This window comes from Cheilinus undulatus, linkage group 2 (assembly GCF_018320785.1).
Source record: "Cheilinus undulatus linkage group 2, ASM1832078v1, whole genome shotgun sequence".
NCBI classification, from domain to species: Eukaryota; Metazoa; Chordata; class Actinopteri; order Labriformes; family Labridae; genus Cheilinus; species Cheilinus undulatus.
In genome coordinates, this window is record NC_054866.1 from 25943400 (window position 1) to 25956328 (window position 12929).

General features: G+C 38.5%; 1 protein-coding gene across 1 annotated transcript in view; it reads left to right on the top strand.

Moving 5' to 3' along the window:
• The first annotated feature begins 2273 nt into the window (after positions 1–2273).
• The window catches only part of relt (RELT TNF receptor), a 33483-nt gene continuing 22827 nt past the window's right edge, over positions 2274–12929 (top strand). Inside the window, exon 1 of the mRNA XM_041813141.1 lies at positions 2274–2409. The gene's annotated coding sequence lies outside the window, so the exon portion shown is untranslated. The remainder of the gene's footprint in view (positions 2410–12929) is intronic.

Sequence of the window (12929 nt, forward strand, 5' to 3'; positions counted from 1 at the left end):
CAAAATGCCCTCTAAGAGGCTGTAAAGTACCATAAGTTCCTTGGTATTACATTTATTTTCAGATATCCTCCCTTGTCTGTCTTTGTGAAATAAATGCTAATAATAATTGTAATAATTCTTCATCTGTTACTTACAGTGATGTAGTAGGTTTAATCACATAATAACAACCTTTAATCCTAACCAGAGTTTCTAAGTATTTCACTAAAAAAGTATGACAACTTTAGAGCGCCAGTGCCCCACCACATACAGCAGGTGCCTCTTTAATTACCTGCCCCTCAAACATTCTTATTCTGCCTTATTCTGTGAAAACTCAACCAGTGATGTCTGCATTACTTTTGGCTGCTTCAATGTCTCTTTTAGGTCCCTTGAATGCCTCAGTTTCACTGTCACCATGTCTGGCTTAATGGAGCACTGGAATAGAACAGAGCCATTGTTAATGTTATTAGTAACACCTGTGCTTTTCCTAGTGTGAAGGGACAAAATAGCTCCTTGGAAAAGGCCTGCAGTTTGACACATAATAAACTGGGAGTACAGAAGCAGCACGACTGACAATGAAACACTATTATGAAATTTTGTTTTAATATAATGAACTTAAAACTTCTGAGGTTAAAAAAATCCTTAACTGGATGATAGAAAAGTGTCAACATTTTTTGAAATACTTTCAAAACTTTGAAACATGTTGGATAAGGTGAACACTTCAAATACAAACTACAGGAATCACTGAATAAATTATTGGGCAAAACTTTGATTTAAAGCTCCCATGAGGATTTGTTAAATGGGTATTAAACAAACTGAAGTTACTTTTGATACCTCAGTATGAGCTAAAAAAGAAAAAAGATCATCAGCATAAAGAGACATTATCTATATTTTTATTTCCAATGGCTGAAACTCATGCTATGGGGTAGGTTGCCTAGGTGTCAGATCATGCAAGCATCAGCATGGTGCAGGAACAGACTTATATGGAAAGGCATTTGAGCATATATTTCATATCGGTGATATCAACCATTGTATAGCACTACTTGTACTCATATTTGGCCAACTAATACAGGACTAGGCTTTTCTAGTAAAGCAAAAAGTGTACTAGTAGTACAAGTGGACATTTTTAAATCTATTAGTAGAACTGGTAGACTTTTTTGGCCTTACCAGGAAGATGAGTAACACTTTTTGCTCTACCAGTAAGACACAGTTGCACACTGGCGGGCAAATATTGAGTATTAGTACTCAAATTCTGAGTAAGCTACTAGCTACACAGTGATTTAAAAACCAATATTAAATTATGCTCAAAAAACGTCCCTTAGATTTGTTTTATCTCTTCCATGGAGGAAATTCTGGATGAGTAAAATTTTTGCCATTAAATGAAAGTAAAAAATGTTTGCTTTGAAGGTGCAGTGTGTAATATTTAGCCTATTAGCATTTAGCAAAACAAGCTTGGTTAAAATGAAACATGACATTTATAAGTAGATTGATCTAAATTAGTGTTGACATCTGATAACACATTTTTTAAATTTATGTTTTAAATTAACTCAGAATAAGCCTTTTATTCATACATAGGGAGGGTCCCCTCCAAGGAAGCTGCCATCTTGGATTTTTGCATTTTGCCTTTTTCTATGGCACCATAGAAGGAACCAAATAACAGTTAAGCATGTATTGATTTTTAAACTTCACTGGTTTCCACAGTTATCACCAGAGTAATGAGCATCACACTCCAGAACTGACTGTTAGATGTTGATAGTCCCATTTTTACACACTGTACCTTTAAATGTAGCTTTAGAAATAATACTTGCATATGTACTGGACAAAATCAGCGAAGCAATAAGAGGTCCTGCTTTTTCAAGCAGACTGCCAAAATAAACACATAGAAAATAAGCTTTTCACTGGAGCTTTAAGTTCAAAATAGTAAGTTTATCATTTTGATAAGCTATTATAATTATATCCTATTATATTATGTTCCAAAACATTGTTTTGTATTATACTGGGTCATTTTGTTTTGTTTTATTTCATTGTAGCCCATTCTATCTCATTTTGTTTAGTCCAGTTTCATTCTTAATGCAGTGACTCTTATAACGTCAGTCATGTATGCATCACGAGGCTGAGTAGAAGTCTGCCGAGAAACCGGCCGACAGAGGGGGTTTACGTACTCGCACGCGCACACTCGCGCGCACATACGCTGACAGGAGTTTCAGCTTGCAGCTCTGACGCAGAGTGAGCTCACAGAGCCAGCTCAGTGTTTATGTCTTTTTTTTTCACTCGCCAAGAGGAGCCAGAGTCAGAAAGTGGGACCTCGCTTCAACCGGCTTTGTGGTTTTCTTTCTTACTCAGACGTTTTTTCATCTCACCTACCAGCTCTGTCCTCTACTGATGATACTCGTCTCTGAACACTGATTTCAACCCCATTTATTCACCAAACCGGTAAGCCGAAGAACTTTTTTCACCCCGTAGTAAGAGTGTGAGTGGCTGCTGTAGCCGGTAGTTTAGTCTCGGCAGTCTGCCGGCTCGTGCAGGAGTTTTCTCGCCACAAAGCCTGTCCGACCGTCGTGACCACTTTTACGCACGGCGGTAAAATGACATCTTCATATGTAAATCGACATTTGTCTGCCTCGAGGAAAATGGTACAGCTCATATAGATAAGTAGAATTTCAGGGGGAACGGGACCCCGGAGTGCTTCATTTGGGGTTTCTGTCCCAAGTCTGCAGGGATTCTAACTAAACAAATGGACCAGGTTGATAATTTGTTTCTTAGCTCTATCTGTTGTTTTAGGGTTTGCTTTTCTCTGTAATGTTCATGAAGCGTCTCAAAGTTAACCAAAACGTTTTTGTGCGGTGTCCTTGCCTTTGTTTTTCGTATTTTATGGGCTTATGCTTTTACTCCTGTCATAGGCATGTTGGTACGAGGTACTAGATTAATGTAATCATTTTAAAATAACTGGGGGAACCACTGAGATGCTAACTGACTGTGTGAGAGCGCGTGCCTGACGGAATGTCATGGGTATACGTGATGACCTCATGGGTAGTGTGATCCTCCTACTCGCGTTTTAATGAAGTGCTGGCTCTGCTTTATTTCAATAATGTGTAGACACCATCTATTAAACAGACTAACCTTATCAGTTCAGTTTATGAAAATTTAAAATAAGGATGATAAAAACCATCCCTGACTGCCAAAGCATGCTGTATTACATCAAGAGAAGAAAATTAATGTATGCCCAGTTTTAAATGTAATATATAGCTGGATAAAAAGTAAGAATATGAAGTAACTACAAAATCACACCACTGTGCTGTGGTGTTGGCAGGATGTACTGCTGCAGAAGAAGCCCCCACTCTGTGGAGTGAGGGTTGGCATCCCCCAGACACAGTCACTCACAGGAGAGCCAAGATGAGACTGTCGTTTTTGGCAGATGGCTTCTATTGTCTGTGGCCAAATTCCTGCACGCTTTCATCAAAACGAGGCTTTCTCTCGGACACGTTTTTACACACATGCATATGCACACACACTTCCACCAGAAGAGGGCCATGTTACAGCTTCATTGACTTATTCCTAATATTACAAAGATGAAGGACTTCACAGAATTGAAGAGTTTATACCATCCTGGCATGAAACAGGTAATTAAAGGAATCGACATAGCATACAAAATCTTTCTAGATTTACGAGAAGACAAAGCTGCAGTCCTGCCAATTCCTGCTTCCCATCAGGAACTTTCACACCTTCTTGTGGGAATAGGAGCATGAGTGTTAGTACAGGTATGTGTGATCGGTAAGGTGGGGCGATTTGAGTGTCTCTTTAAGTCAAAGAACATTTGATCAAATTAAAATCACATAAGAGGTGAGGTGAAGCAGAGCAGAGACAAGATTTGATCCAAAAGTCTAAAAACTGCTGGGGACTCTTGCATTTTAATAGCTGTCACGGAAAGATGAGTCAAAATAACTGTTCATTCTTGCAGATTTTACTTCATTTTCAACCCTCTAACAGCTTGTTGATATCTCTAGTTAAAAAACTACACAGACCTGACGATACCTACAAAAGTCAATTTCCTTTACTCATATTTAGGAGGAAATAAGGTGTTAGAGGCCTTATAATAAACTCAGAAGTCTACCTTGCATTATGGAGTTTGTGTATGTGCATTCAACACTTGCCCAACAGGGCTGTAAACTGGTTTAGCCAGCTACAAAATGCTCTTGAAAACATCTGTTTGTGTTATATAATACATATGTGTAGTCTTCCTTGATCAAAACATTCAAATATACAGTGTAATAGTAATGTAACAAGACAAAATGGGTTTTATGTGTTCTAAATTGTCACTGTGTTTTTAGATTGTCAAGTAAAATGTTGATGATGTAACTATTTTGGCCAAGAGGCACATTTTGTCACATTGTTTGCTCAAATCATGTTAACAGCACTCAGACTGATGTCTGTAATTATACCACACATGCATTGCACACCTACACACACACAAATGCCTTAATAGATGGTTGTGTCTTGAGCTGTGGATTTATTTTGCGCCGAATTTAACCCCCATTATAAACTCTTCTCCACCCAACATTTACTGTACCCTGCATGTATCCATTAGCAGAGAAGGAGAGAGGTAAATGAGATGGACTTAAAGAGAAATGTGCATAGTCAAATCCAATGACAGGATCATCCAGGTGTGAATGGCCCAGCTCCAAGCTGATAACAAACTTACATTCAAGGATTATTAGTGTAACATAAAAAACTGACAAAACTGTTTGACCATATGCAGAAGTTAAAGACAACGCCAGGCTTTAATAAGGCCAGCAATCCAATCATCTGTCTCTCCATCCGTTCAACCAGAGTGGTTGGGAAGATCTCCAGATGGTCTTCCATTCTCGTGTCGGCCAGCCTTCCTGCTCAGTGTCTGTGCCAAAGAAATTCCCACTGCAGTGACCACAGATCTACATCTAAGCAGACTAGCGCTCAGCGCGCAGCACTGATGGTGCATCAGATAATTAGAGGGGGAACCTGGCTGGGCAAAAATGTGGAGGATGTTGGCACACATGCTCTCTTACTGACTCCTACTTACATTTAGCAGTTTGCACATACACACTGATGATTTAGTCTGTTTTCTAAGGGAGTAAAAACATCATAAAGAGGTATACCATACATTCTCCTCATTAATAGGAGATGGGTTCAGCCTAAGTTCATTTTGTCGAGTCTCAGGACGTTGGAAACAGTCACATCCTGGAATTCTCAGCTCTTTTGTAGCTGTAGATTACAAAGGTCAAGCATGCCATGGTGTCATATTTAACCCTTTCTATTGTTTTCAGGTGAATTGTGTTTTACCAGAAAAGGTGCTTTGGAAATAAAAACTACGCACATGTAATAAATTATCCAGAGACCTACGCTTTTAAAACAATGGAGTTATTGTGGCCTCGAGTAATTTAGTACACTTGAAGTTTTATATTCAGCATTGTTTTGCACCTTATTTAAGTGTGCAGGGCTTCAAATAGAAACTATTTTCACTACTAATTAATCTGCAAATTATCATACCATTTTAATTATAAGGGATGGTTTAAATTAACTCTGCAAAGCCAGTTGATCAGCCAGATTCCATATCTGTTATCAGGCAGATTCATTAGGCAAAACTCTTATCTGATAAAATTTTGCCTGGTCTGAGAATGTACAGACCAATCAGCATCATTTGAGGAGAATGAGGTGGTAGCTACAGGTGTGCTTTAGTTGTAATGCAAGGCAGTAAACAATGGCTGCTGCCTGTGAAGTCATTAGCTCGGATGTAACTTTAGCGGCAATTTAACAGAACAGGACCAAATTTCTTCACTTTAAGAAGAACAAAGTACTGCGTTGATAGCTTTTCTTGGCAAGAAAGATGTTTTTGCTCTTCTCCTGACCAGCTTCAGCATGAGTTTGAGTCTCCATGGCTCCACTGAGAGTGGACAACTGTAGTGGCTGCTTTTTGAGCTCAGGTTATGTAGTTTACACATTGGGGCTGCGCATGCATGTATGAGGCCTACTGCATCATATGTTAAGTTGCTCTGAATGGCCCATAATGAACGAACAGAGAGAACATAAGTCCCGTCATCCTCCAAGATTATTTTTGAAGATTCTGCCCTTCCATGGTAATGCTGCCATTAGATTCTGAAAATAATAAAAATAAGAACTGATTTATGCGATTTAAGTATAATAAAACTGTTACAATGTTGTAAAACTGACTAAAATCACATATATCAGGGCTCCAGACTAACTATTCTTGCTAGGAGCACAGTGGCCCCTCACTTAAAATTTTAGGGGCGCAAGCAGAAAATTTAGGGGCACACAGTGCAAATCAACTTGCAAAGTAAATATTCACATTTCCTCTCATTTTCACTGAATTACTATGGAGTTGCACTTTAATTACACAGGTCACGGCATATTTTATGTTTCAGACTGGCATTGTGTTTCCTCAAAGTATTGTGTTTTAATTGTGTAGTGCCAGTATTATCAACAAATTTCGTGTTCCCCGCATTTTGTGGGTATCGACAGCAGAATTTGCAGTTCATTGAATTCGTCTCCCTGAAATACCTCAGCCAGGTGAACTCAAGCAGCCACTCATCCCGGAAACAGAAGTTCCTGCCATTTTTCGCCATCACCGTTTCCTCACAAAACGAGTCGGACTCATTATCAGGATTTGTCTCCTTTGGCACACTAGTTTTAGAGGGTCACCATTGTTCATTGTGTACAAGAGTTATGTGAAGCCTGTAGATTCGTGCGATAACCCCAAGACTCGCCTCTTTTTACACATTAGCCAAACACAGTGGTCATTTGACCCCCCCCCTGCTCTCACACACATTGGCCTGCCTTCTTCTTTGGTGTTCGTCTTCTTTCTTCTTCTTTTGAAGTTAATGTCGGTTGGCAAACCAGCTCATTTGTGCATTATCGCCAACAACTGGGCTGAAGTGTGGAGCAGAAGTTTGTCAGCAACCAAAAATATTTAATAATAAAAAATATCGGCAAATTTACTGGTCGCACATGCGAGAGTAGATGAAAAATAGACTCGCACTGTCTCAAATTTTAGGGGCAAAATGCGACCATTTAGGGGCAGTGTGGAGCCCTGTATATTTCACTGTTTGTTTATACCACTTATTTTCTCACTAATTCAAGCTGAAAATGTTAAAAACATCTGAAACATTAAATGTCTAAATGACTTTAGGAAGAAATAGAGCTTGTATTAATATTAAAAACTGACCAAAAATCACACCTGTTTTACTGTGTATACCTAGAAAATTTTCCATGAATTTTCTATGTTTATAGAAAATGCCCATATTATGGCTTGCTATAGGATATGCCCAGTTGCCCATATGTCACACTAGAGAATTAACATACCAGTAAATGATCACTAATAAAATACTGAGCTATGAAAGTGGTTTCATTGATCAAACTAACTTATCTTACAGTGATTTGTTTTACTGTGTTTAAAAAGGAAATATGATAATACAACCTATAAAATTGTTTTCTGAATACTTAATACTTAAAATTCCTATACATTAAGAAGTTCATAACATTATTTACATCCTAGACTTAAATAACCTCTGTTATTCTTACCCTGATTATACCTGTGCTGAGGTGTTTCTCACACATTTCTTATCATTTGCTTCACTGAGGACAAAGCAGACAGACAAGCTCTCTGCTGGTCTAAGTTCATGACCTCGTGTCTCCTACATCTGCCCGGTCGCTCCCCTCTGTTGACTGTTTAATGACAAAGTCTTAAAAATAAAAATTTAAAAAAAAGAAAGAAAAAATGCAGACTTTTGCTACCACCACATGAGGGAGGAAAGCATATCGGCAAAGAAACCTGCAATCTGCTCGCTCAACTCGCCAGTAACCAATCGCTTGCTTTAAGTTGCCAAACTAAATCCCACAGCAGCATGTCTGGGTCGATTTCTTTGTGATTTCTGTTGGATAAGTCAAGAGCGCAGCTGTGTGTGTGTTACTGTGTGTGTGCCATGTTTTGGAGAGGATCCACACTGTCCCTCATGTGAGGAGTGCTACAGACATGCCCCGTTACAAAACAACCGCTGAGTAATGACAATGTTGCCAACAAAGCTGGAAATTGAAGCTCTTGTCTGTAGCAGCACTTTTATAGAGTTATTTAATACCACTCAAACACAGCATATTTAGATCCCTAAGTATATGTGGATGTGAGTGTGCGTGTTTGTGGTCGGCTTTGCATGTTGGCAGCGAACACGGAGTTGCAAAATCCTGGTTTCTTGCTTATCTTGTACTGCTCTCACATATGTCAGATTTTTTACAGTAGGCCTAGATTGAATGCACATATGGAGTTGTTTAACATTCCCAGAGGTCTGCTTGTTCCCAGCGTTCACTTGCTCTGACCTCCACTTCTCCCAAACGGGACCATCTCTCTTTGGACTCACTGACCCAGGCGTCCATTTAAGTAGCACTTGTATTTGGTCATTACATGTGGGAAAAAAGGAAATGCAACCACTCATATGTCTGTTTGTTTGATATGAAACTAAAGCTTGGAGTCAGTTAGCAGCTGCACATTAGTGATGGAACAAACTAGCCTAGCTGTCAGGAAATCAAGTGTAACACTAGTATAAAAATGACAGCTTAAAGGGGTTCTGGTGTCGTTTTCAGATTAAGGATAGGTTAAGGCTAAGAGCTACACATGAGACCCTTGGCGTGAGTGGTTCTTTGTTAAAAGCACAGCAAAGAACTACACTGTAAGCCTTCCCTGGTGAAGAAGATGTTTCTGCACTTCTCCCATGTTCTGACCTGCCTTGGCATGAGTTTTATCCACCTAACTCCACTGCTTGCCGAGGTAATGTCACTCACAGGAGCTGTTCATGCCTGCTACCTCATTATGTCTCGTTGCTCTGATTGGCCTGTATTGAATGTGACAGACAGAACATTTGTCCAATCAGCTTCAGAGAATTTTCTGAAATGTTCTGGTCTCCCAACCACTTTGTATTGCTGGTTTCTAAGATTAATGTGAAATGTATCCCATTCAATGGATATATAAGACAGTCATCTGGTCAAGCTAGAATGATCGAACCAATCAGTGACATTTGAGGAGAACAAGTACAGCTGCAAGCCTCTAGTCAGTGGTGGCCAGTGAATACATTATTGGTTTTGTTAGAACCTGATGACATTCCTTTATTAAAAGTAGAGCAAATAACCACACTGACTGCTCTTCTCTGTGAAAAAGATGTTTTCGCTTTTCTCCCTATTAGCATCGGCAAGAGTTCGATTTACCATCTGGCTCCATATATATAGAGCCACTTAATTATAATATAGTTTATTCCCTTGGGCTAAGCATGCCCTCTATGTAATATACTTGTGGCTCTGATTAGCCTGTAATAAATGTAACAAAGTATTCATTGAGTCACCCTCTCAGGATTTTTTTTTTTCAAGTTTCTGCCCTCCCCAAACACTGTCTATGGGCTGTTTCCTACATAAATGTGAAATATATATCCTATGCCGAGGCTATTCAATTACAAATTTAACTGGGCCAAATTTTTAAAATCAAGAAATGTAGCCATGCCGGACATGTTCGGCACCCAGTAAGCAGCTGGTGATGTCAAATTTGAACCAATACAGATCAATTTGATGAAAAATATGCACTTTTTATTCATAATCTCCTTTTTATATTTGGCAACATGACAAAAGCACATCAAAAAGTGCATAAAAAATGGCAACAGAGCTGTATTTGAACAGAACATGATGTAGTAGAAATGTTTTTTTTTTTTCAACTGAATAAAAATGAAATAAATAGAATGATAAAATAAAATGAAGTTCTGTTAATAATAATTTTGGTCACATTTTACTCAGGCATATTGTAGCTACAGTTGAAAAGGGCATGTTTTATACTCGGTATTTTGGGGCTACTTCTGTCAGCATCGCTTGCCATGCTTCAAAACACATAGTGCATTGGAGATAGACTGTTGTTAGGCTACGCAGAGTGTTGCATTCAAGGTCTGAAATACTGTGGGAATATATGAAAACTTGCAAAACAGGTTGCCCTCTGCTTCTCTGGCAGGACCACAGGCTAGGCTACTTAGGGGTTGGTTCTGGGCTGCATGTGGCTCCCAGGCCTCTGATTGAATAGGCCTGTCCTATGCCATGGTAATGTGAAATAGTCTATCAGCATGTCAGGATAAGGCAAGAGGTGGTTAAATGCTAGCAGTTGTCTAACACTAGCTAATCAGTGTTTTTTCACTACTGCCTAGTACTCTCTGAAACTGCAATACTGAAATACACAACACTTCATTTAGCTAAGACTCAAAGAGGAACTGCAGTTTTAGCCTCACATTAAATGTTTCTCAGCAGTTCAACTGAATCAGAATTAGAATAAAAGCACTTTTGCATTGATAAAATCAGTTTGAATAAGAAAAGAAAACATGTTTTCCTTTCTTGTGTTCAGTGTTGTAAGTAGTTGAGTAGATTATTCCACAGACTAACACAGTAATTAACTCTATCCTCTGTATTTGTTCGTCAAATAGAGATTACCACGTTGGAAGAGTTGTTTTCACACTTCATACTAATGTTTGTGTGAATGAAACAAGAATTTTATGATTATAGTATGTGTGTGGTCTGACTTTATGTAGAGGAAGTGTGTGTGTTGGTTGTAAATTAGAATTTAACCCGTTAAAGCCTGAAAACACAAATTATAGCCAGAAATCTCTCATTTTTTGGAACTGAAATGTTTATTTCACTTTCCACTGAAATAAAAAAGAATTCAAATTTCCATCAAATTAAACATATATTTTTTGTATCTCATTTGATACATTAGATATTTTTGGTAACTGATGATCCACTTGATGGCATTTTTTATCATTTATCAGATTGTATTCAGAAGTTTTCTTTAAATCAATTTATTGATTAGATAGAGGTATCATGAAAGTATCAAATATGATACAACAGGCTTTAAGGGGTTAAAGTGTTGCTGGAACATGAGAAGTAGATTTGCATCCACAGTTAATGATGCTAGTGATGTAAGGGAAAATAGCACACTAAAAACACCTACTCTCACACAGTTCCACAACTCAGATTGCACCACGGTCTCTTACCTAAAACCCTTAAACTATGAAAGATTTGTTGGATTTTTTGGTAGACGGAGTTGGTTTGTGGTTGGCTTTGGTTTGGTCTGAGTAACTATGGAAAAGTGTCCTTGTTGAAAACACTTTCAGTGATGAAGGTTGTTTTTTTTTTTATAATAGGCAGTTATGCATGTTTTAACTATTGAAAATAAACTTAAAAATATTCTTCACTGAGATTTTGGGATAACTTAAGAGTTTTACCTTTGTCACTTTTCTGTCATATCACCACCTTTTTCACTGGCACCCCTGGGTTCAAGAAAGCTGGCTGTACCCTGCTGTACTGTGGGATCTTCAGTCGCTGCACTAGTATTTCCCTGGCAACATCTTGAATAAGTTCTTCCTGTCAACATCTCTCCCTCGTGAATTCAACCTTTCTCCTTTTAACTCTGTGATATCTGACAGCCGGTGCAGTGCAGACACAAGAGAGGCCTGTTGGATTTCTTCAGGTGTTTAGTTCCACTGGAAACCATGACGTATGGCATCAACTCAAGGACAAAGAGAATGAGGGGCCTAAAGAGACAGTGAGAAGAATACTTCCTCAGACTTTAGTAAAGAGGCCATACCTGCCCACCTATCAGACTCACTTCTTGTAATGAGACATTACCTGAGCACTAACGTAGAAAGTGTTAGTGAAAATCAGCCTTTCTTTGGCGATAATGGGCACCTCCATTTAGTCAAACAGAGGGTATGGTTGTCCCAATCACGTCGTTGTTGTACACGTGCATATTATCTCTCAGTCCTTGAAATGTCTGAAGGACAATGGAGTATAATTACCTTAAACCTTTTTTTGCTGTCCTAGTCCTTTCCTATTGTATTTCACTCCATGGGCCGTAACATAATTGCATGTGCAACACAGCCAGGTCTTCCCCAAGGATGAACACGTGATGTGACCTAGTGGCTGTAATAGGTAGCCATTATCAGCATGAGAACTTGGTGGTTGAATTCTTTTTAAAAGCCTTTTTAGCTAACGATGGGAAGGAAAATCTATGCCTTGTGTTGCTTATGAAATGTTTCATCAGCCATTTGTGAATCTCACCAGAGTATTTAGTGACATTTACAGCAATATGCATAAACACAAGCATAACTGGGGTCAATGCCAAAGCTGATAAAAATCTCTAAAAACCTTGCTTATGGTTTACTTAAATGAATTTCCTTGTAATTTTTGCTTGGTAAGAGCAACATAATAATCCTACTGCCATCTTTTTTAGAATTGGTGAAACATTTCCAGAACCCAGTGGTCGGATTTTGTATGTGTCTTAATAAACTAAGTAATTAAAAAGACAGGGATCTGATGTGGCTTGGCTTAAACTCCAGGATTTAAGAATAGTCTTTCAAAGTTAATTTGAGCAAATAAGATCATTTTTGTTCTCATCACTGAGATATTGAAATAAGGGAAGCAAGTGAAGCAACAAATGGGGGCGGGCCTAGCAAAGTGTTGTGCTGTGTGGAATGTTTGTTTACATTACTACACAACAACAGTAAAAGGGGGGCGGGGCCTAGCAAAGTGTTGTGCTGTGTGGAATGTTTACATTACTACACAATGACAGTAAAAAGGGGGGCGGGGCCTAGCAAAGTGTTGTCCTCTGTGGAATGTTTGTCCACATTATAATGGTAGGGCTAACATTTAAGAACTCAACATTAAAGTCAGTGCATCATCAAAGCAACATCAAGTCAACATCCAATGCATAGTATCTATAACAGTTAAATTTGAGGCTGTTCACAAACACTCAACCAGGACACTCATTGTTGGGATATTGAGCATGTGCTGGAATTTGCAAAGAAATAAGACATTTTAAACAAAAAAAAACCACATTTTTTTTTTTAAACTTTAAGTTCTTTGTATCTATATTGAAACTATGATTTTGG